Raw genomic sequence first — 24,702 nt, 5'->3', positions numbered from 1 at the left:
TCATGTATATATGGCTGCTCCGGAAAGATATCATGTATATATGGCTGCTCCAGAAATATATCATGTATATATGGCTGCTCCAGAAAGATATCGTGTATATATGGCTGCTCCAGAAATATATCGTGTATATATGGCTGCTCCAGAAATATATCGTGTATATATGGCTGCTCCAGAAATATATCATGTATATATGGCTGCTCCAGAAAGATATCGTGTATATATGGCTGCTCCAGAAATATATCGTGTATATATGGCTGCTCCAGAAATATATCATGTATATGTGGCTGCTCCAGAAATATATCGTGTATATATGGCTGCTCCAGAAATATATCGTGTATATATGGCTGCTCCAGAAATATATCGTGTATATATGGCTGCTCCGGAAAGATATCATGTATATGTGGCTGCTCCAGAAATATATCATGTATATATGGCTGCTCCAGAAATATATCATGTATATATGGCTGCTCCAGAAAGATATCGTGTATATATGGCTGCTCCGGAAAGATATCGTGTATATATGGCTGCTCCAGAAATATATCGTGTATATATGGCTGCTCCAGAAATATATCGTGTATATATGGCTGCTCCAGAAATATATCGTGTATATATGGCTGCTCCAGAAAGATATCATGTATATGTGGCTGCTCCAGAAATATATCATGTATATATGGCTGCTCCAGAAATATATCATGTATATATGGCTGCTCCAGAAAGATATCATGTTATATATACCTGCTTCAGAAAGATATCATGTATATATACCTGCTATAGAAAGATACAATGTTATATATACCTGCTCCAGAAAGATTTCATGTATATATACCTGCTCCAGAAAGATATCATCTATATATACCTGCTTCAGAAAGATATCATCTATATATACCTGCTCCAGAAAGATATGTATATATATATACCTGCTCCAGAAAGATATCATCTATATATATATACCTGCGTTACAAAGATATCCACATCTACCTGCACTAGAAAGATGGTAACATGTATAATAGCGCCAGAAAGATATCCTTCTGGGGCATGTATATGAATAATATATTTCTGGTGCAGATATACAGAGATCTTTCTAGATCAGGTATATATGAATTTCTCCATATATGAATTTAATCCATATATACCTTCGCCAGAAAGAGGTTTTAAAAACAATGTGAACGATTCCCCAGAAACTTGTGAGAGGGGATGCTGGCGTCATCAATTTTGAAGACGATTGGGCTCAGGAGACGAGGTGAAAGGTCAGGAGGTCACGGGGGAAAGGTCAGGTGAAGGGGTCATTGAGGGTAGTCCCAGCTCAAGGTCACAGGGGGAAAGGTCAGGTGACGTTTGTGAGAGTCAGAGCTCAATTTAATCCAATTTTATATCAAGTTTTCACCTTTCATTCCATCTATAACTGGTTTTTATATTCGTCCCCTCTACAGCACTGGCTTAACCCCTTCTGTAGTATTCCCTTTTTTCTCGCTCCGTTCCGCTAATTGTTCTTCCACGTTCATCTATTCACGCTTTCCCCTCATCTTCCCTCTCTCTCTCCCCTCTCATGCACTCTTCCCCTTGTCTTTCACCCTTTCTGTTTATCCATGTTGGTTCGCCCTCCCTGTGTTGACAAGTCTGGTGTTCCTCTCCATTTTGATAGGGGGGACTTCTCTATCCGCCTCCTGAGTGGGGGGGGGGGACTCTGTCTGATTCTGGGATAGAGAAAAGGGATATTTGCCCCTTGGGATCTGGCCTTGGGATTATAGACCAGTTGCACTAACATCACACATTGTAAAAGTTTTCTGAAAGAGTGTTTAGGAATCAAATTTCTAGTTTTATGGAAAATAATAAATTACACAACCCAGGACAACATGGATTTAGAGCGGGAAGATCTTGTCAGTCACAGTTACTCAACCACTATGACAAAATCACAGAAGGTTTAAAAGAAAAGCAAAATGCAGATGTTGTATACACAGACTTTGCAAAGGCATTCGACAAATGTGACCATGGAGTGGGGTCATGGGCTTACAAATGTACTCACTAGAAAGGAGACGAGAGAGATACCAAATAATATACACATGGAAAATACTGGAGGGACAGGTCCCAAATCTACACAGTAAAATAACAACATACTGGAGTGAACGGTATGGAAGAAAATGCAGAATAGAACCAGTGAAGAGCTGACGTGCCATAGGCACAATCAGAGAACACTGTATAAACATCAGAGGTCCGCGGTTGTTCAACGTCCTCCCAGCAAGCATAAGAAATATTGCCGGAACAACCGTGGACATCTTCAAGAGGAAACTAGATAGTTTTCTTCAAGAAGTGCCGGACCAACCAGGCTGTGGTGGGTATGTGGGCCTGCGGGCCGCTCCAAGCAACAGCCTAGTGGACCAAACTCTCACAAGCCCGGGCTTGGGGGAGTATAAGAACTCCCAGAACCCCATTAAACAGACAGCACCGCTCCTGTGGCAGGTAAGTCCACTACAGGCTCACAACAGCCCGTGCTACTTGCCCCGCTCCTGTGCCAGGTAAGTTACGGGCTCACCATAGCCTGTGCTACTTGGAACTTGTTCCGAGTAGCTGAATCTATAACAACAACCATCAAGCAGGCAGGTAGCACACAGAATGTTGTTATCACCTGTGTTATGCCTGCATGTTCTCTCAGCGTTCCTGTCCATGCTATATGCAATCTCCTTTGTGGTCCACAGTCTCAGAGCCATAGTCTCGGAATGATGGAGAGAGGCGTATTATCAGGGCAGCCTCGTCGAGGCCATAGTCTCGTGATCATTATGTACAGCCTATTACCGTGGCCACGTTGGTGAGACCAACTGTCCAATGTGAATGTCCAGCCGACGACCGGCCGAACAGTTTATAGTGCGTCATCTGAGACTCGTCTCACGGCCTCGACGTACCGAAACACATCAACGTTTCCACGTCTTCCAGACGTTATTTGCAACAATGAAATATATACATACACCCATGTGTGTATGAAATCTATACATACATACATGGATGTATATACATACAGGCGTAAGCGAGGGCCTCAATAATTACCAGCTAACCTTATGACACAAAACTGCATTGGACAGAATTATCGGTTCAAGCGAAAATATGAACGATGGTAAATACTGACTGTTGAGAATGTGCGCGCACCAGCATCTCACCATAGTGATTTGATGCATTTTGCATGTTCTTAATTACTCTACGAGGTCGCCCGCTTCAAGGGTCCGGGAGAGCGTTGCCGGAGGATGGGTGGGGGGGGGGTGTTATAAAAGTGGGTGTTCTGTAGGTCAATGTTTAAGGTAATAGAGTCCCCCCCCCCCTTCTATGGGGTTAGGTAAGGCCTGGCCCCCAGGGGAAACAATTCGCAGCAAAATAATAACCCGGGACAACCGTGGACATCTTCAAGAGGAAACTAGATAGTTTCCTCCAAGGAGTGCCGGACCAACCGGGCTGTGGTGGGTATGTGGGCCTGCGGGCCGCTCCAAGCAACAGCCTGGTGGACCAAACTCTCACAAGTCGAGCCTGGCCTCGGGCCGGGCTTGGGGAGTAGAAGAACTCCCAGAACCCCATCAACCAGGTATCAACCAGCTCCCAACACGTGTCACTGGCCTCACAGAACTTAACACTTGGGCCCCACAACAGTCGACTAGAACACTCATAATTTGCACTTGGAACAACTAGTGGCTCGGTAACACTTAGATATGTTTTTATCTTGTTATTTAAGGAATAAGAAGAGAGAATAGTGGCAGGAAGAACAGAGCCCCCCCCCACCACAGCCCAGAGGCTAGATTCACGAGCAGTTACGCAAGCACTTACGAATCTGGGGCCAGATTCACGAAGCAGTTACGCAAGTATTTACGAACGTGTACATCCTTCCTCAATCTTTGACAGCTTTGGTTATATTTATTAAACAGTTTACAAGCATGAAAACTTGCCAGTCAACTGTTGTTGTTGTTATAAACAGCCTCCTGGTGCTTCGGAGCTCATTAACTGTTTAATAATTGTAAACAAAGCCGCCAAAGATTGAGAAAAGATGTAGAGGTTCGTAAGTGTTTGCGTAACTGCTTCGTGAATCTAGCCCCAGGTTCACCTGGTAGTTCAGTAGTGTAGAAAAGACCTGCCCTCACCTAAGGGAGCCGGTCGGCCGAGCGGACAGCACGCTGGACTTGTGATCCTGGGTTCGATCCCAGGCGCCGGCGAGAAACAATGGGCAGAGTTTCTTTCACCCAATGCCCCTGTTACCTAGCAGTAAAATAGGTACCTGGATGTTAGTCAGCTGTCACGGGCTGCTTCCTGGGGGTGGAGGCCTGGTCGAGGATCGGGCCGCGGGGACACTAAAAGCCCCGAAATGATCTCAAGATAACCTCAAGATTGGCTGCCTCAATGATTAACTAATCATTTAGTAACAATGACTTATTCTCCAATACAAATATTTACTAGGCACTAATCAGTTCTAAGCATAGCTAACATCCTAGCTCAACACTACACAAACATTATATTAACAGAGTACTAGAACTGTCAGCATCAAGAGAGGTGCTCCTACGTCTGGCAGGGGGAACAGAGACCGCCATTTTCTAAGCTGAGGTTTCAGTCCTCTTGAAATTTAGGCTCTTAAAAATTAAATGAAATTTAGGCTTCTTGGATCATACTGTTCCTTGTGTGTGTCCAAGGGCCCACGGCGAGCAATTAACTCGTGCATGTTACAAATTGTCGATCACAAGATGTTGAACATTTATGTTCAAGAGATATGATCATAACATACAAGATACTAAGAGGCACCACGAAGGAGACAGACAGACACCACTGACAGACTTAGGTGAACAAACCACGTAACATCAAAAACCCCTTTATTGTGACAAGTTTTGAAGTCAAACCTGGCGTGAAAGGCTGGCCAGGCTGTTGCATTTCAATGACTCTTGAAAGTCAGATGTTGCTAGTGTTGTGAGCTGTGTTGGTGCAGTGTTGCTAGTGTGTTGTGAGCTGTGTTGGTGCAATGTTGCTAGTGTGTTGTGAGCTGTGTTGGTGCAGTGTTGCTAGTGTGTTGTGAGTTGTGTTGGTGCAGTGTTGCTAGTGTGTTGTGAGTTGTGTTGGTGCAGTGTTGCTAGTGTGTTGAGAGCTGTGTTGGTGCAGTGTTGCTAGAGTGTTGTGAGCTGTGTTGGTGCAGTGTTGCTAGTGTGTTGAGAGCTGTGTTGGTGCAGTGTTGCTAGTGTGTTGTGAGTTGTGTTGGTGCAGTGTTGCTAGTGTGTTGTGAGCTGTGTTGGTGCAGTGTTGCTAGTGTGTTGTGAGTTGTGTTGGTGCAGTGTTGCTAGAGTGTTGTGAGCTGTGTTGGTGCAGTGTTGCTAGTGTGTTGTGAGTTGTGTTGGTGCAGTGTTGCTAGAGTGTTGTGAGCTGTGTTGGTGCAGTGTTGCTAGTGTGTTGTGAGTTGTGTTGGTGCAGTGTTGCTAGTGTGTTGAGAGCTGTGTTGGTGCAGTGTTGCTAGTGTGTTGTGAGCTGTGTTGGTGCAGTGTTGCTAGTGTGTTGAGAGCTGTGTTGGTGCAGTGTTGCTAGTGTGTTGAGAGCTGTGTTGGTGCAGTGTTGCTAGTGTGTTGAGAGCTGTGTTGGTGCAGTGTTGCTAGTGTGTTGAGAGCTGTGTTGGTGCAGTGTTGCTAGAGTGCAGCTAGACACTCAGTACTCCACTCAGAGACTTCCACTGACATGCAATTCTTAATTTCTCTAAAGAATGTGTGCGTGCGGGTACGCCAGTGTACCCGTGTGCGGGTACGCCAGTGTACCCTTGTGCGGGTACGCCAGTGTACCCTTGTGCGGGTACGAAAGTGCGCCCTTGTGTGGGTACGCCAGTGCGCCCTTGTGTGGGTACGCCAGTGCGCCCTTGTGTGGGTACGCCAGTGCGCCCTTGTGCGGGTACGCCAGTGCGCCCTTGTGTGGGTACGCCAGTGCGCCCTTGTGCGGGTACGCCAGTGCGCCCTTGTGCGGGTACGCCAGTGCGCCCTTGTGCGGGTACGCCAGTGCGCCCTTGTGCGGGTACGCCAGTGCGCCCTTGTGCGGGTACGCCAGTGCGCCCTTGTGCGGGTACGCCAGTGCGCCCTTGTGTGGGTACGCCAGTGCGCCCTTGTGCGGGTACGCCAGTGCGCCCTTGTGCGGGTACGCCAGTGCGCCCTTGTGCGGGTACGCCAGTGCGCCCTTGTGCGGGTACGCCAGTGCGCCCTTGTGCGGGTACGCCAGTGCGCCCTTGTGCGGGTACGCCAGTGCGCCCTTGTGCGGGTACGCCAGTGCGCCCTTGTGCGGGTACGCCAGTGCGCCCTTGTGCGGGTACGCCAGTGCGCCCTTGTGCGGGTACGCCAGTGCGCCCTTGTGCGGGTACGCCAGTGCGCCCTTGTGCGGGTACGCCAGTGCGCCCTTGTGCGGGTACGCCAGTGTACCCTTGTGCGGGTACGCCAGTGTACCCTTGTGCGGGTACGCCAGTGTACCCTTGTGCGGGTACGCCATTGTACCCTTGTGCGGGTACGCCAGTGCGCCCTTGTGCGGGTACGCCAGTGTACCCTTGTGCGGGTACGCCAGTGTACCCTTGTGCGGGTACGCCAGTGTACCCTTGTGCGGGTACGCCAGTGTACCCTTGTGCGGGTACGCCAGTGTACCCTTGTGCGGGTACGCCAGTGTGCCCTTGTGCGGGTACGCCAGTGCGCCCTTGTGCGGGTACGCCAGTGCGCCCTTGTGCGGGTACGCCAGTGCGCCCTTGTGCGGGTACGCCAGTGCGCCCTTGTGCGGGTACGCCAGTGTACCATTGTGCGGGTACGCCAGTGTACCCTTGTGCGGGTACGCCAGTGTGCCCTTGTGCGGGTACGCCAGTGCGCCCTTGTGCGGGTACGCCAGTGCGCCCTTGTGCGGGTACGCCAGTGCGCCCTTGTGCGGGTACGCCAGTGCGCCCTTGTGCGGGTACGCCAGTGCGCCCTTGTGCGGGTACGCCAGTGCGCCCTTGTGCGGGTACGCCAGTGCGCCCTTGTGCGGGTACGCCAGTGCGCCCTTGTGCGGGTACGCCAGTGCGCCCTTGTGCGGGTACGCCAGTGCGCCCTTGTGCGGGTACGCCAGTGCGTCCTTGTGCGGGTACGCCCGAGGAACGTGTGTGAGAGTAAATGTCCTGTTTTGTACCCTAAAGTTTTTGATCAGTTAGATGAAGTGTTTGGAGGCTTTTATTGTGTTAACTGTGTGTGTGTGTGTGTGTGTGTGTGTGTGTGTGTGTGTGTGTGTGTGTGTGTGTGTGTGTGTGTGTGTGTTGGGGTGAGCTGCTCCTGTTACGTAGGTTGGGGGGGGGGGGGAATAGGTGGCAGCGTCAGGTGGGGGGTGGGGAGAATGTCTGACCCTCCATACTTGGACTGCCATATTCCCATAATCCTATTTTCAACACTAACGCTCCTATAATGTCAGTCAACATACACACTTTAATAAAAGTTAGAGAGAGAGAATGAGAGAGGGGCGGTGGCTGGTTAGAGGGAGTAGAGCAGCAGCCACCGTCAACCCAACACTGGGACGGGTTGACGGACTTTTGACAGGTACAGCAGGAAATCAACCTAGAAATAATCAACCCACAACTCAAGAGATTCTGTCCCCCAATTTTCGCTCAACCAGCAGGTAATAGAGCCAATTAGGTACCAAAATACTCTTAACCAAACACTCTTCTTTGCAAACAATGAAGAAATAAGGAACATTACAATATCGTATACTACATACTCAGATCAAAGTTCATTGAAGTTCAAACTAACATCAATTCTCGTAATAGGTTCAAAAGGGTCAACAAGCGAGAAGGGTTATTCAGCCAATTCAGTTTTAACAATATGAGGATTGACTAGGGCGGAGAAAATAAAAATATGTATTAATTGCACACATGCAATGGCAAACAGTCATATGTAACACAACTCCCGCGCTAGGACTAGAACACGTGACTGCTGAGGCGTAAAATGTCTGCTTGAAACATGTGCCTTTGTGGAGGGTCAGAAAGAGGACGCAGACTTTGCAAAAGAATAGAAATACAGGCATGGAAATGCTTAAGCAGACACGGCTATCGCACCAAAGCAGACACGGCTATCGCACCAAAGCAGACACGGCTATCGCACCAAAGCAGACACGGCTATCGCACCAAAGCAGACACGGCTATCGCACCAAAGCAGACACGGCTATCGCACCAAAGCAGACACGGCTATCGCACCAAAGCAGACACGGCTATCGCACCAAAGCAGACACGGCTATCGCACCAAAGCAGACACGGCTATCGCACCAAAGCAGACACGGCTATCGCACCAAAGCAGACACGGCTATCGCACCAAAGCAGACACGGCTATCGCACCAAAGCAGACACGGCTATCGCACCAAAGCAGACACGGCTATCGCACCAAAGCAGACACGGCTATCGCACCAAAGCAGACACGGCTATCGCACCAAAGCAGACACGGCTATCGCACCAAAGCAGACACGGCTATCGCACCAAAGCAGACACGGCTATCGCACCAAAGCAGACAAAGAAATTCCAAGACAACCCAGACGCTGAAGCCGTCATACAAGACTGAATAAATGATATTGGAGCAGAAAGCTGTCCAAGAGATAAAAAACAAAAATCCATTTTTTTGTTATGTATGCGAAATCAAAATCAAATAAACCTGAACAAATCCACAAGGGCCGTGACGAGGATTCGAACCTGCGTCCGAGAGCATCCCAGACGCTGCCTTAATCGACTGAGCTACGGCATGGTCAAAAGAGTTGAAACCAGAAAAGAGAAAACGAGATAGTTCATCACTTTCGCGAGCCGATTTCATTGTCTAGCACGGCAGTTTTTAGCCTTTGTGCGCACACGAGCAAAAAGTGACCTTATTTGTAAGAGGACGGGTTGAATAAACAACTTGAAAGTTGAAGATTCAGACAGCTGTTTTACGAAAGATATCCAAATCTCAAACAATACATATGATATTAACACGAGCACAGAAGATCTTGAAAGATAAATTACCAACATGCCTATGCACTCAGCCCCTGGTCCTGACTCCTGAAATTAATATTCATAAAGAAATGTAAAGTACCAGTAACAGGTGCGCTCAGTGTTATATGGAGAAAGAGCCTGGATACACGGGAGATACCAGCAGCACTTGAATCAACACATACAGCTTCATTGCACAAGGGAGGTAGTAAAGCTTTGGCTAAAAACTATAGACCAGTCGCCCTATAACATCACACACAATAACAGTTGTTGAAAGTTGTTGATTAGGGATTAAATCTTCAGTTTTATGGAGAATCATAACTTTCACAACCCAGGACAACAACGTGGATTTAAGAGCGGGAAGATCTGTCTTTCGCAATTTCTCGTGTCCATGGAGGACAGGAGAAAATGTAGTTATATGCTGGTTAGCATTGTAAATGTATGGCCACGTCTGTGGTAAAAGATAAAAAACTACATCACAGGTTGCTTTCTCAGCCAGGTGGCCCGATATCATTAATACAAGCTTTGATATTTTTTTGAGCATTTCTCACGTTATGGAGAAAAGTTCTGTTGGCGTCTTTGGTCCTATAACCAATGAAGTTATATCTTTAGTATAAAGTAGTTAATATTTTAATATTCATTACTACAGCAGAGCATCGCTACAACCTGCTTCCTCCTCTCTCTCTCTCTCCCCCTCGATGCTGCACAGGTGCTGATTACACCTGCCTCATTATTCTCCCTGCGCTCATTATATACCCTCTACTAATAGTCATTATACCCCGCTCGATCCAGTATACCACTTTTATCGCGTCGTGAAATAACAACGGCCCGGGGATAACACATTTACTGGAGGGCCAGCCGTGTATATTACACAGCCCCATAAGTGCAATTATGTACTGTGTATAACAGTAAGGAAATGTACTTATTACACTTAGTATTAAATCGTACTGTCAATTCGGAGGAAGTCCGAAGTACTGTCAAAGGGGCCTCGTAGCCTGGTGGATAGCGCGCAGGACTCGTAATTCTGTGGCGCGGGTTCGATTCCCGCACGAGGCAGAAACAAATGGGCAAAGTTTCTTTCACCCTGAATGCCCCTGTTACCTAGCAGTAAATAGGTACTTGGGTGTTAGTCAGCTGTCACGGGCTGCTTCCTGGGGGTGGAGGCCTGGTCGAGGACCGGGCCGCGGGGACACTGAAAGCCCCGAAATCATCTCAAGATCTCAAGATATGGGTTGCTATTACGGCATTTGTCGGCGTGTAGGACACTTCTAACTTACATCTAACATCTAAATTCACATCTAAGATATCTTGTGGACTTTTTTGGTTTAAATTCTGTTTTTATCATTCACTGAAAGTGATTTGATAGAGGAAAACATCTGATTTTGGGCATGAATATGTATCATTTAGGTGAGAAAGCTGCATGAACGCGCAAGCCATAGATCACTAAGAACTCTTTGACCCGGCCAGGATTCGAACCCATGCCGTACAGGATCACCCCCTAAACGTACACAGTACCGTGACCACCGATCATTGGTGCGGTGGTCACGGTACTGTGTACGTTTAGGGGTGATCCTGGACGGCATGGGTTCGAATCCTGGCCGGGTCAAAGAGTTCTTAGTGATATATAATGTATATACATTGGTGGTGGACCGTGACGATTGGGCCTGTTCTTTCACCCCCTCCCCCCTCTCCCCCCCTTCCGCTGGCAAACACAATCTCATGTTTTTGAAAATAGTTAAACTCGCCCAGCGAGTAAGGTCTGAAACCCTGAGAAAAGTTTGTACTTTTGTTTGTGTCATAAAGTTCATACCGATTGAAGTTTCAGACAATCCCTAAACTTTCCCGTTCATTCTGCATTCATTCATTCTTTCAGTCTGCCTTCATTCATTCTTCTCTTATTCATTTTCCGTCTTTACGATAGTTTGATGGACGTGACTATGTGATTGACGTCACCAGTATTCTCACCATCTTATGACGTCACCTGAATTCATAAGATGGTGAGAATGTACATGGCCAGTAGGAACTCGTAACTCGTACTGCTCTAGGGGGAAGTGAGGGAAGGACATTCCCCTCAGGGAAATACAGTGAGAGGTATGAAAGCAGGCGGACTGTCCGCCTCGCTGACCAAAGAGCGGCCTCGTGTTGAACAGTTAGGCCCTAGAAGCCAGGTGTGTGGGGTCTGTGTTGGAGTGACAGGCAGGTGTCCAGGCCTGTGTGTGTGTACCAGCGTCACATGAGGGCTGGCGGTGACGGCTTACTCTCGGCACCAGATGCAGGTGTGTCCTGTATTGTATTATGAAGCAGTAGTCAGCAGGAGGAGCAGGTGGTGGTAATGCGCATCACCCGCTTCCATTATCTGTTGTGAGAAGGGGGATACTTCGCTAAATTTATTGCCCTTATCAATCCCCAAGACTGGCGGGGATATTGAGGCTCGCCGTGATTGCTTACTGCGTGCTGAAGCTGCCAGTATTAGCCAAGATGCTCTTAAGATAGGTGGGGGGGGGGGGGATAGTGGTTATGGAAGGATGAGGATGGTAGCGAGGATGGTGCTTACCTAACTGTTACTACTGGGAAGTGATGCCTAGCTCTTTAGCCCCTGCCGCCTTGCCTTCTATATGTTAGGTTATAATTTAACTTCCTTGAGGTTATCTTGAGATGATTTCGGGGCTTTTTAGTGTCCCCGCGGCCCGGTCCTCGACCAGGCTTCCATCCCCAGGAAGCAGCCCGTGACAGCTGACTAACACCCAGGTACCTATTTTTACTGCTAGGTAACAGGGGCATAGGGTGAAAGATACTCTGTCCATTGTTTCTCGCCGGCGCCTGGGATCGAACCCAGGACCACAGTATCACAAGTCCAGTGTGTTGTCCGCTCGGCCGACCGGCTCCCGTCCAAACTTCCAAACGTTTGATTTCTTTATCAAATCTGGAGCCAGATTCACGAAGCAGTTACGCACGCACTTATGAAACTGTCCATCTTTTCTCAATCTTTGGCGGCTTTGTTTACAATTATTAAACAGTTAATGAGCTCCGAAGCACCAGGAGGCTGTTTATAACAATAACAACAGTTGACTGGCAAGTTTTCATGCTTGTAAACTGTTTAATAAATATAACCAAAGCCGTCAAAGATTGAGGAAAGATGTACACGTTCGTAAGTGCTTGCGTAACTGCTTCGTGACTCCGGGTCCAGGTCCTTGAAGTTATAATGGGAGGTGGCTTCCACGACTTTCTTCTGTCCATTGGACTCCTCGACCACCGGTATAAGGTAAGAATATTTCCTTACATTTCTTCGACTCATTTGCGTTTCCAGCTTCCACCTAAGTCGTCTCGTTCTAATTTTCCGGAAGAGGCTGTCCTTGTCCTCTTTGTCTATTCCCCTCAGTACCTTGTATGTTGTTATCATGTCATCTCTGTTTTTTCTAGAGAGTATATCATGGAGATGTCTGGGGCGGCTATAGAGAATAGTTTCAGTACTCTCGCAAACCCAGTACCAGATATTATCTTCCTTGGAGACTTTAACCTTACCAGTCTAAGATGGCTAATGGCAAACAGTAATGTTATACCGAGAAATCTATCTAGAAATAACCAATCATAGGTCAGGAAATTTCTTAGATTCTGTAACAAATTTTCGCTTAATCGGCAGATAATCATAGTCTCTTGATTGTTTCAAACGTGGGTTGGACATGTATATGAGTGGGATTGGGTGGTTATAAATAGGAGTTGCTTCGTATGGGCCAATAGGCCTTCTGCAGTTACCTTTATTCTTATGTTCTTATAACTAAGCCAACTAGGATGGATATATTCTGGACCTGATCTTCACAAACTATAAAAACAAAATTCAGGACATTACAAAATCACACATCACATACATACCACGTGTGCCATAGGCACAATCAGAGAACATTGTATAAACATCAGAGGTTCACGGTTGTTCAACGTCCTCCCAGCTAATATAAGAAATATTGCCGGAACAACCGTGGACATCTTCAAGATAAAACTAAAACTAAATAATTTTCTTCAAGACGTTCCAGACCAACCGGGCTGTGGTGGGTATGTGGGCCTGCGAGCCGCTCCAAGCAACAGTCTGGTGGCCCAAACTCTCACAAGTCAAGCCTGGCCTCGGGCCGGGCTTGGAGGAGTAGAACCTCTCCCAGAACCCCATCAAGCAGGTATTGAAGTGCAAACTAACATCAATACTCGTAATAAGCCAAATAAATTGTCAAACGAGAGGAGTTAATCAATAAATAAAATTTTAATAATAGGATGATTGAGCGTGACAAAATAAACACATTAGAAACAATGGACACAACTGACAGCGGCTTGGGGAGTAGACGAACTCTCAGAACCCTCTGTACAGTGTATTCCCTCTAGATGTGAGGGAGGGAGTGAGGGAGGGAGTGAGGGAGGGAGGGAGTGAGGGAGGGAGGGAGTGAGGGAGGGAGGGAGTGAGGGAGGGAGGGAGTGAGGGAGGGAGGGAGTGAGGGAGGGAGGGAGTGAGGGAGGGAGGGAGTGAGGGAGGGAGTGAGGGAGGGAGTGAGGGAGGGAGTGAGGGAGGGAGTGAGGGAGTGAGGGAGGGAGTGAGGGAGGGAGTGAGGGAGTGAGGGAGTGAGGGAGTGAGGGAGTGAGTGAGTGAGTGAGTGAGGGAGTGAGTGAGTGAGTGAGTGAGTGAGTGAGTGAGTGAGTGAGTGAGTGAGTGAGTGAGTGAGTGAGTGAGTGAGTGAGTGAGTGAGTGAGTGAGTGAGTGAGTGAGTGAGTGAGTGAGTGAGTGAGTGAGTGAGTGAGTGAGTGAGTGAGTGAGTGAGTGAGTGAGTGAGTGAGTGAGTGAGTGAGTGAGTGAGTGAGTGAGTGAGTGAGTGAGTGAGTGAGTGAGTGAGTGAGTGAGTGAGTGAGTGAGTGAGTGAGTGAGTGAGTGAGTGAGTGAGTGAGTGAGTGAGTGAGTGAGTGAGTGAGTGAGTGAGTGAGTGAGTGAGTGAGTGAGTGAGTGAGTGAGTGAGTGAGTGAGTGAGTGAGTGAGTGAGTGAGTGAGTGAGGGAGGGAGGGAGGGAGGGAGGGAGGGAGGGAGGGAGGGAGGGAGGGAGGGAGGGAGGGAGGGAGGGAGGGAGGGAGGGAGGGAGGGAGGGAGGGAGTGAGGGAGTGAGGGAGTGAGGGAGTGAGGGAGTGAGGGAGTGAGGGAGTGAGGGAGTGAGGGAGTGAGGGAGTGAGGGAGTGAGGGAGTGAGGGAGTGAGGGAGTGAGGGAGTGAGGGAGTGAGTGAGTGAGTGAGTGAGTGAGTGAGTGAGTGAGTGAGTGAGTGAGTGAGTGAGTGAGTGAGTGAGGGAGTGAGTGAGGGAGTGAGGGAGGGAGGGAGGGAGGGAGGGAGGAAGGACAGTTAGGGCTCAAGTCTGGAGTTGGGTTACTCTCAACTCTCCAACTTAACTCTTTGGTCTTTTGCAGGTGTTGGTTGGTGGGGTAAGTTGTGTAACTACTTGACTCTCGCTGAGTCTGCCTCCCTCATTCATGGTCCCTGAGTCCTCATTTATGGTCCCTGGCTCCTCATGTTCCCTGGCTCCTCATTCATGTTCCCTGGCTCCTCATTCATGTTCCCTGGCTCCTCATTCATGTTCCCTGGCTCCTCATTCATGGTCCCTGGCTCCTCATTCATGGTCCCTGGCTCCTCATTCATGGTCCCTGGCTCCTCATTCATGGTCCCTGGCTCCTCATTCATGTTCCGTGTTTGTGCGCGTCCGTGCCTATGCAACAACGATCACTATATATATATATATATATATATATATATATATATATATATATATATATATATATATATATATATATATATATATATATATATATATATATACTGTTGAGGATAATTGATAAATTAACTCCAAAATTCATTCTTTTTTTCTGGTCTGACGCCTGAACGCGTTTCGTAATGCTTATTACATTTTCAAACAAGCTTGGTATAAAGTCAATCTGGCTTAGTGCTTTTTCCTAATAATTCCACTTACCTTACACTAACAGTGTAAGGTAAGGTATAACGTGCGTTTCCCTTGCTCATCTTCTTCTTAATGGGTTGAATTATGTCTGCCCTCAGGTCCCCATTTATTTACCTTTCTGCAGAACAGTTCCAATTATTCGTTTGAAATTACATACAATAAATGTTCTACCCTGTATCGCTAAATTCCAAGTTAACTTATTTCCTCATGTTCATTGGTGTCATTAGGTGAGGATTAAGCCCCGGTAATGCATACTCTAGCACTGGTCTCACGTAGGTGATAAGGTTATGTGAAATATTCCTTCACCAGGTTGTCGAAGATTGGCTTGGCGAGGCATCAAATCTAGGATCCTCTTCTCTTTCCCGAAATACACGCGTACGTACGCATGCTCGCCATGTTGTGCTTGCGGGGGGTTGAGCTGTGGCTCTTTGGTCCCGCCTCTCGACTGTCAATCAACTGTGCGTGCGTGTGCACACGTGCATGTGCTAGGGGGATTGAGCGTCGGCTTATTCACTCCTGTTTTCAAATTGTAGTTTTATGTATGTTTGCGACTGTCTTGGGTATTGGAGGTTGCTAAACATTGGTGGTGTGCTCTCTTTCCCCATTGTTACTTCCGGGAGTATATCGTGGCTTTCAACTCTTACAGCTGGCTGCCCTTACAGCTGGCTCCCCTTACAGCTGGCTGCCCTTACAGCTGGCTGCCCTTACAGATGGCTCCCCTTCCAGCTGGCTCCCCTTCCAGCTGGCTGCCCTTCCAGCTGGCTCCCCTTCCAGCTGGCTCCCCTTCCAGCTGGCTCCCCTTCCAGCTGGCTCCCCTTACAGCCTTCCGTCACAATAGTCATTTGAGTTGGTGTACCGTATAAAGCCGTGATGGTACTGAGAGACTCGACTCCCGAGGCCGGACGCCGAGGGCGCGCCTCCCCCCCTCACTATCTATTCTTCCACTTCCCCCCCCTCTTCACCGCCCTCTCTTCACCGCCCCCTTTGTGCCGTCGGAGAGGATTTACTTGCTGGCGCCTTTTATACACGGCCTCCTTGGCGTTGAGGTCCCTCGGCTCCCCTCTGGAGTCCAGGGCTGTTATCATACAGACGGTGCCTTCGCGAGGGCACGGGATGGGGGGGGGGGGCAAGGGGAAGGGAAGGGAGGGTTGGGGAAGGGCAGGGAAGGGAAGGGTAGGGGTATTATTATTCCTGCTGTTGTTGAATTGCTTCCACCCTCACACACTAATGACTCGATGTGAGCACTTCCCCTTAGTGTGTTTGTGATCCGCCCCCCCCCCTGACCTGCACACACACTCCTGCCCCTCAGGGGACACCATCATACGCCCCCCATGGTCACCATACACCCCTAGGGGTCAGCCCCCCCCCCTCCCCCCTAGCACCAGTAATGTCTACGAGAGGTTGTATTGTCCCAGCCAGCTTGACTTTCACAGAAGGTTGGGGAACGTAGTGTCTCCTCCCTACGTCGCTAGCGATCTCCTGCTGGGATCAATACTTCTCCATTGATATTGGTGCTGGTAGTGTGAGGGAGAAGGCTGTTAGCGAGACGGTTCGTCCAGGTAATTGGATAGGAGATTGAGACGCTGGCTTAGATTGAGTTTAGAGTCGAGAAGCAGAATATACAAGTGTGACTGTAGGGTGGAGAGAGAGAGAGAGAGAGAGAGAGAGAGAGAGAGAGAGAGAGAGAGAGAGAGAGAGAGAGAGAGAGAGAGAGAGAGAGAGAGAGAGAGAGAGAGAGAGAGAGAGAGGCAGGCAGGCAGGCAGGCAGGCAGGCAGGCAGGCAGGCAGGCAGGCAGGCAGCCAGCCAGGCAGGCAGCCAGGCAGCCAGGCAGGCAGCCAGGCAGGCAGCCAGGCAGGCAGGCAGGCAGGCAGGCAGGCAGGCAGGCAGGCAGGCAGGCAGGCAGGCAGGCAGGCAGGCAGCCAGCCAGGCAGCCAGGCAGCCAGGCAGGCAGGCAGGCAGGCAGGCAGGCAGGCAGGCAGGCAGGCAGCCAGGCAGCCAGCAGGGAAGCAACTTTCCAGTAACTAAAACAGCAACTGCACAAAAGTAGTAGTAGCGTCTTCAGCCGTATTATAGCGGCTACAAAAGTATCATCATTTGCGCCATGAGCAGTATGAATTATTCCCTCCCCCCTCCCCCCAAGGCTCGATCCTACGTCCCCTGCTGTTCTTAATTGATGTGATTTTACCTGTGTGAGGGCGAGAGTCCGCGCGTGTCAGTGTGTGCACGACGATGTGTACCTAAAGAGGAATGGACGCACAACCAGTGGGAGCCGGTCGGCCGAGCGGACAGCACGCGGGACTTGTGATCCTGTGGTCCTGGGTTCGACCCCAGGCGCCAGCGAGAAACAATGGGCAGAGTTTCTTTCACCCTATGCCCCTGTTACCTAGCAGTAAAATAGGTACCTGGGTGTTAGTCAGCTGTCACGGGCTGCTTCCTGGGGGTGGAGGCCTGGTCGAGGACCGGGCCGCGGGGACACTAAAAAGCCCCGAAATCATCTCAAGATAACCTCAAGAAGGCAGCGAAAGCCACCTTCATCCGCAACGTTAATACCAGATTCGACAAAGAATTTCCAACGCCATAATAGTTCAAGTATAACGGAACGGGCGGAACAAGGCAGGTAGGCGAGGCATAGGGAGCTGTCAGACTTGGATTGGAGACCGGGGGGGTCGTATTCCCCCCCCCCCCCCACACTGGTCACGACTACTGATCACTACATCAACATTCCCTGTACCGATGGATGTACCGATGCTATACCGATGATGATGCTATACCACTCTAGAGAGCACTAGAGTACTCCACTCTAGTGCTCTCTAGAGTGGAGTACTGCTGCACAATGACAGCCACTTTCAAAGCTGGATAAATTGCTGACCTGGAGAGCGTGCAGAGATCCTTTACTGCAAGAATCCACTCAGTAAAACATCTAAACTACTGGGACCGACTAAAGAGCCTAAATCTGTACTCCCTTGAGCGCAGGCGGGAGAGATACATAATAATCTATACGTGGAAAATAATTGAGGGGCTGGTCCCAAACCTGCACACAGAAATAACATCACATGAGGCCAGAAGGCATGGCAGGATGTGCAGAATACCCCCGTTGATATGCAGAGGTGCAACAGGTACTCTGAGAGAGAACTCTTATCAAAATCTGAGGCCCGAGACTGTTCAACACGCTTCCACTACACATAAGGGACATAACTGGCCGACCCCTCACAGTGTTCAAGAGAGAACTTGATAAACACCTCCAAAGGATACCTGATCAACCAGGCTGTAACTCATACGTCAGGCTGCGAGTAGCCGCGTCCAACAGCCTGGATGACCAGTCCAGCAACCAGGAGGCCTGGTCGACCAGTCCAGCAACCAGGAGGCCTGGTCGACGACCGGGCCGCGGGGTCGCTGAGCCCCGGAAGCACCTCAAGGAAGGTTCCCGCCAATAATGCTACAAAGTCTTTCCGGTTTGGCGTCTCCTCTTGATACATTTTTCTACATGTGACGCAAAAAAAAAACGTTTAAAAAAATGCAGTTTAAAATGTATTTGAACTTAACGTCGTTAGTATCCATCACTCCCGTGTATATACTGATGACGAGAGACGTATATATGATGACCAGATGACGTATATATGATGGCGTATATATGATGACCAGGTGACGTATATACTGATGACGCTAGAGCATTTCTGTGTGGGAGAAAGCGTCCCAAACGCCTCCATTAATGGTACCATCACGGTGGTACAATGGTCAGTGTACCATCAATGGTTTTCCAAAATAAAACTGGGTGGCTATAATACTGGCGACTGTGTAATTACCAATGACCCGGATACCGTTCTTGTGTGAAAGGCGCAGCGGAATATACAATACAAATTCTAATTCGGATTAAATGTTATTCCCATTGAAGTAGAACAATAGGAGGAATTTTACACCGACGGTTCAATCTACATAGAAATGGTGGTGGTAGGTGTAGGGTAGTTTTCCCAGGCTGGAGAGAGAGCTTGGCAGGGGAGGTAATGCCAGAGCCCAGTCATGGCAGCTAGGAAGTAATTACTGTCGTTAGCTGAGGGTCGTACTGCCATACGGACTAGGTAATTACACCCGTTCCCTACCCCCCTCCCCCCTTCCCTCTGGTGACTCCCATTCCCTGTCATTAACCTATTCCTCCAAGTGCCTCGTTCCCATTTACTTAGTTATAATTGAGACGTTCCCCCTCGTTAGGCTAACACGCTGTCTGTCTGTCTGTCTGTCTGTCAGTCAGATGAATGATAACCCCCGGGGGGGCTGGTACACCAGGGGTGTCTCCTGGCCCCCGGGGGGGCTGGTACACCAGGGGTGTCTCCTGGCCCCCGGGGGGGCTGGTACACCAGGGGTGTCTCCTGGCCCCCGGGGGGCTGGTACACCAGGGGTGTCTCCTGGCCCCCGGGGGGGCTGGTACACCAGGGGTGTCTCCTGGCCCCCGGGGGGGCTGGTACACCAGGGGTGTCTCCTGGCCCCCGGGGGGCTGGTACACCAGGGGTGTCTCCTGGCCCCCGGGGGGCTGGTACACCAGGGGTGTCTCCTGGCCCCCGGGGGGGCTGGTATACAAGGGGTGTCTCCTGGCCCCCGGGGGGCTGGTACACCAGGGGTGTCTCCTGGCCCCCGGGGGGCTGGTACACCAGGGGTGTCTCCTGGCCCCCGGGGGGGCTGGTATACCAGGGGTGTCTCCTGGCCCCCGGGGGGGCTGGTACACCATGGGTGTCTCCTGGCCCCCGGGGGGCTGGTACACCAGGGGTGTCTCCTGGCTCCCGGGGGGGGGGGCTGGTACACCAGGGGTGTCTCCTGGCCCCCGGGGGGGGGGCTGGTACACCTGGGGTGTCTCCTGGCCCCCGGGGGGGCTGGTACACCAGGGGTGTCTCCTGGCCCCCGGGGGGCTGGTACACCAGGGGTGTCTCCTGGCCCCCGGGGGGCTGGTACACCAGGGGTGTCTCCTGGCCCCCGGGGGGGCTGGTATACAAGGGGTGTCTCCTGGCCCCCGGGGGGCTGGTACACCAGGGGTGTCTCCTGGCCCCCGGGGGGCTGGTACACCAGGGGTGTCTCCTGGCCCCCGGGGGGGCTGGTATACCAGGGGTGTCTCCTGGCCCCCGGGGGGGCTGGTACACCATGGGTGTCTCCTGGCCCCCGGGGGGCTGGTACACCAGGGGTGTCTCCTGGCTCCCGGGGGGGGGGGGCTGGTACACCAGGGGTGTCTCCTGGCCCCCGGGGGGGGGGCTGGTACACCTGGGGTGTCTCCTGGCCCCCGGGGGGCTGGTACACCAGGGGTGTCTCCTGGCCCCCGGGGGGCTGGTACACCAGGGGTGTCTCCTGGCCCCCGGGGGGCTGGTACACCAGGGGTGTCTCCTGGCCCCTGGGGGGGTTGGTACACCAGGGGTGTCTCCTGGCCCCCGGGGGGGCTGGTACACCAGGGGTGTCTCCTGGCCCCCGGGGGGGCTGGTACACCAGGGGTGTCTCCTGGCCCCCGGGGGGGCTGGTACACCAGGGGTGTCTCCTGGCCCCCGGGGGGGCTGGTACACCAGGGGTGTCTCCTGGCCCCCGGGGGGGCTGGTACACCAGGGGTGTCTCCTGGCCCCCGGGGGGGCTGGTACACCAGGGGTGTCTCCTGGCCCCCGGGGGGGCTGGTACACCAGGGGTGTCTCCTGGCCCCCGGGGGGGCTGGTACACCAGGGGTGTCTCCTGGCCCCCGGGGGGGGGGCTGGTACACCAGGGGTGTCTCCTGGCCCCCGGGGGGGGGGCTGGTACACCAGGGGTGTCTCCTGGCCCCCGGGGGGCTGGTACACCAGGGGTGTCTCCTGGCCCCCGGGGGGACTGGTACACCAGGGGTGTCTCCTGGCCCCCGGGGGGGCTGGTACACCAGGGGTGTCTCCTGGCCCCCGGGGGGGCTGGTACACCAGGGGTGTCTCCTGGCCCCCGGGGGGGCTGGTACACCAGGGGTGTCTCCTGGCCCCCGGGGGGGCTGGTACACCAGGGGTGTCTCCTGGCCCCCGGGGGGGCTGGTACACCAGGGGTGTCTCCTGGCCCCCGGGGGGGCTGGTACACCAGGGGTGTCTCCTGGCCCCCGGGGGGCTGGTACACCAGGGGTGTCTCCTGGCCCCCGGGGGGCTGGTACACCAGGGGTGTCTCCTGGCCCCCGGGGGGGCTGGTACACCAGGGGTGTCTCCTGGCCCCCGGGGGGGCTGGTACACCAGGGGTGTCTCCTGGCCCCCGGGGGGGCTGGTACACCAGGGGTGTCTCCTGGCCCCCGGGGGGGCTGGTACACCAGGGGTGTCTCCTGGCCCCCGGGGGGGCTGGTACACCAGGGGTGTCTCCTGGCCCCCGGGGGGGCTGGTACACCAGGGGTGTCTCCTGGCCCCCGGGGGGCTGGTACACCAGGGGTGTCTCCTGGCCCCCGGGGGGGCTGGTACACCAGCTGGTATTTCATATCAGTTTATATATGTTTAATTGAAAATAAAGTTCACATTGTATAGAATCAAATTCTGTACTAAAACAGGAAAATATATTTGAAAATATTAAACCATCGACGTCATGTTTATATAATATAGATAATAAAATAATTTTAATAATTAAAATTTATTGGAAATAGGTTAGCAGTTATTTTTAACTATATACGCTACGAGGATTATCATAATTTGAACAGAAAATATTAAAAAAAAAACGGATTACTAAATTAAAACGGATATCCTCATTGCGTCACAAAAATAAAAATAAATTATTGAAGAATTCTTGTGTTGGCAACTGAGCAGAGGCGGTCACGTGCTTGTGTTATGGTACACAGTGGCGACATCTAGTGAGTGCGCCAGGAATCATCATATTCCTTTCAAAACGCTGTTAATCTTTATTTTGTTTCTCGGGGGGGGGGGTTTAGATAACCGCCCTGGGCTCTAGATTCGTCAACAAAGATTTTTTAGCATTATATATATATATATATATATATATATATATATATATATATATATATATATATATATATATATATATATATATATATAATATAATATGCATTTGTGAAAGCTGAACGACTTCCAGAATTTATCACATTTTCAAATTATAGGCTACCTGGATACCAGCCCGGCCTGAGGCCAGGGTCGACTTGAGATAACTTGGTCCACTAGGCTGTTGCTTGGAGCGGCCCGCAGGTCCACATATCCACTACAGCCTGGCTGGTCCGCCACTTCTTGCAAGAACTTATCTAAGCGCCTCTTGAATACATCCACCGTTGTTCCAGCAATATTTCTAATGCTGGCTGGGAGGGTGTTGAACAGCTGTGGACCTCTGATGTTCAGACAGTGTTCTCTGATTGTGCCTTTGGCACCTCTACTCTTCCCTAATTCTATTCTGCATTTCTTTCCATATCTTTCGTTCCAGTATGTTGTTATTCTACTGTGGAAATTTGGGACCTGACCTTCAAGTATCTTCCATATATACATTATTCGATACCTTTCTCGTCTCCTTTCCAGAGAGAACATTTTAAGAGCTTTGAGACGGTCCCAGTAACCCATCCTCCTGAAATATTACTCACAGTACCAATTTATTTCCTACAACTTTGAAACACACAACTGACGTCGGAGAATAAGGAAATAGGTAAATTCGTTCACACCGTTGATCTTCGTCCCACACGCGACAAATAAAGGTGTCGCGGAAGCCTAAACTTCAATCCATCACAGCTGGGAAACCTCTGGCCTGTGAAGCCTAATGTTCAGCGCACTACGAAGAACTCTTGGCTCCTTACCAGGGGGTCGGCGGCTACCCTCAGCAGCTGTAGGGAGGTGCTGGTGTAGACGTGACTGAGGCTCACACTGTGGGATTTACCATCTCTCACCCGGGGTGCTGTAGGGCTGAGCTGATCATGATTCACTGGGGCGGTAACAGGGGTCGTTGTGAGGGGCTCCGCTTGATATGCTAATGGTCTCAGCTTCTCAGACTTCGCATGCCTTTGACTATGGGTCTTTTGTATGTTTTTACTCATTCTCTCACACTCTCCAGTATTAAGTGTGGCCGTGGACTCTCAAAGTGACCATGTATGCAATGCACATAGCGGCTTGGTCATGTACATGAGTCTCTGCTGTAGGCGATGAGTCACAATAACGTGGCTAAAGTATGTTGACCAGACCACACACTAGAAGGTGAAAGGACGACGACGTTTCGGTCCGTCCTGGACCATTCTCAAGTCAATTGTGAGAATGATCGACTTGAGAATGATCCAGGACGGACCGAAACGTCGTCGTCCCTTCACCTTCTAGTGTGTGGTCTGGTCAACATGAGTCTCTGTTCTCTGCTACAGAGTAAGCCGCGCTTGGCTTCCTACACCAGTAGTGTAATGAGGCGTCCATCTTCAGCCCCACCCCCTTAGTCTCCAGTCCCCCAACACCAGATGCTGTTAGGCCTCCAATACCCACCCAGGACCGCGCACAATGGCTACTTAGTAAGGATTAGAAGGTCTAGCAGATGCCCGTTGAACACGATGTCCTGTTATCTAGTTACAAAGATAAAGGGGCCACAGTTATGTCAGGACCGGCTGGTACGAGGATATTCCAGCACTAGCTAACAGCCTCCTGGCTCTCTTAACCTGTTTCAGGAGCCCCCAGCGCTGAAGGGCAGCCCCATACCAGTACCAGAACCTTTTGAGAATAGCCTCATACTATACAATTCTAATCTGTTTTTTTTCACGTATTAGTGAGCTGGTCCAGGAATTATAAAGTTATTTCTTTTTTTCAGGGGCAACCACGCTAACTTAAAATTTAACTCTTGTCTGGAATGTTCATATTTGAATTGCAGAATCTACTCTACCCATTTTTAAATGAAGAGATAAACATTTGTCAATGGATAAAATGCAAATGACTTCTGAGTGTGAGGATTGTGTTGTGATTTGCAGTCTTGGGAGAAGTAATGGCCGGGGTGCCATAATGTTCAAGTGAACAGCGTTGTTCGGTAGTTTGGGTTGTAACTGTGTTTTGTGGTCAACTACACGACGCTTGTACTCCACTCCTGTCTTGTCTTGTGTGCTGGGAGGTATACTGTGTGTGCTGGGAGGTATACTGTGTGTGCTGGGAGGTATACTGTGTGCTGGGAGTGCTGGGAGGTATACTGTGTGCTGGGAGTGCTGGGAGGTATACTGTGTGCTGGGAGTGCTGGGAGGTATACTGTGTGCTGGGAGTGCTGGGAGGTATACTGTGTGCTGGGAGTGCTGGGAGGTATACTGTGTGCTGGGAGTGCTGGGAGGTATACTGTGTGCTGGGAGTGCTGGGAGGTATACTGTGTGCTGGGAGTGCTGGGAGGTATACTGTGTGCTGGGAGTGCTGGGAGGTATACTGAGTGCTGGGAGTGCTGGGAGGTATACTGTGTGCTGGGAGTGCTGGGAGGTATACTGAGTGCTGGGAGTGCTGGGAGGTATACTGTGTGCTGGGAGTGCTGGGAGGTATACTGTGTGCTGGGAGTGCTGGGAGGTATACTGAGTGCTGGGAGTGCTGGGAGGTATACTGTGTGCTGGGAGTGCTGGGAGGTATACTGTGTGCTGGGAGTGCTGGGAGGTATACTGAGTGCTGGGAGTGCTGGGAGGTATACTGTGTGCTGGGAGTGCTGGGAGGTATACTGTGTGCTGGGAGTGCTGGGAGGTATACTGTGTGTGCTGGGAGTGCTGGGAGGTATACTGTGTGTGCTGAGAGGTATACTGTGTGTGCTGGGAGGTATACTGTGTGTGCTGGGAGTGCTGGGAGGTATACTGTGTGCTGGGAGTGCTGGGAGGTATACTGTGTGCTGGGA

At 50.7% G+C, this 24,702-nt stretch overlaps 1 protein-coding gene across 2 annotated transcripts in view; it reads left to right on the top strand.

The window, feature by feature from the left end:
- The window catches only part of LOC123769518 (tyrosine-protein kinase transmembrane receptor Ror2), a 632,994-nt gene that overhangs the window by 452,007 nt on the left and 156,285 nt on the right, over positions 1 to 24,702 (top strand). The window lies entirely within an intron of this gene.

This window comes from Procambarus clarkii, chromosome 63 (genome assembly GCF_040958095.1).
Source record: "Procambarus clarkii isolate CNS0578487 chromosome 63, FALCON_Pclarkii_2.0, whole genome shotgun sequence".
Lineage (NCBI taxonomy): Eukaryota > Metazoa > Arthropoda > Malacostraca > Decapoda > Cambaridae > Procambarus > Procambarus clarkii.
The sequence above is the reverse complement of the archived record's forward strand: the minus strand, read 5'-3'. Positions and strand labels throughout refer to the sequence as shown.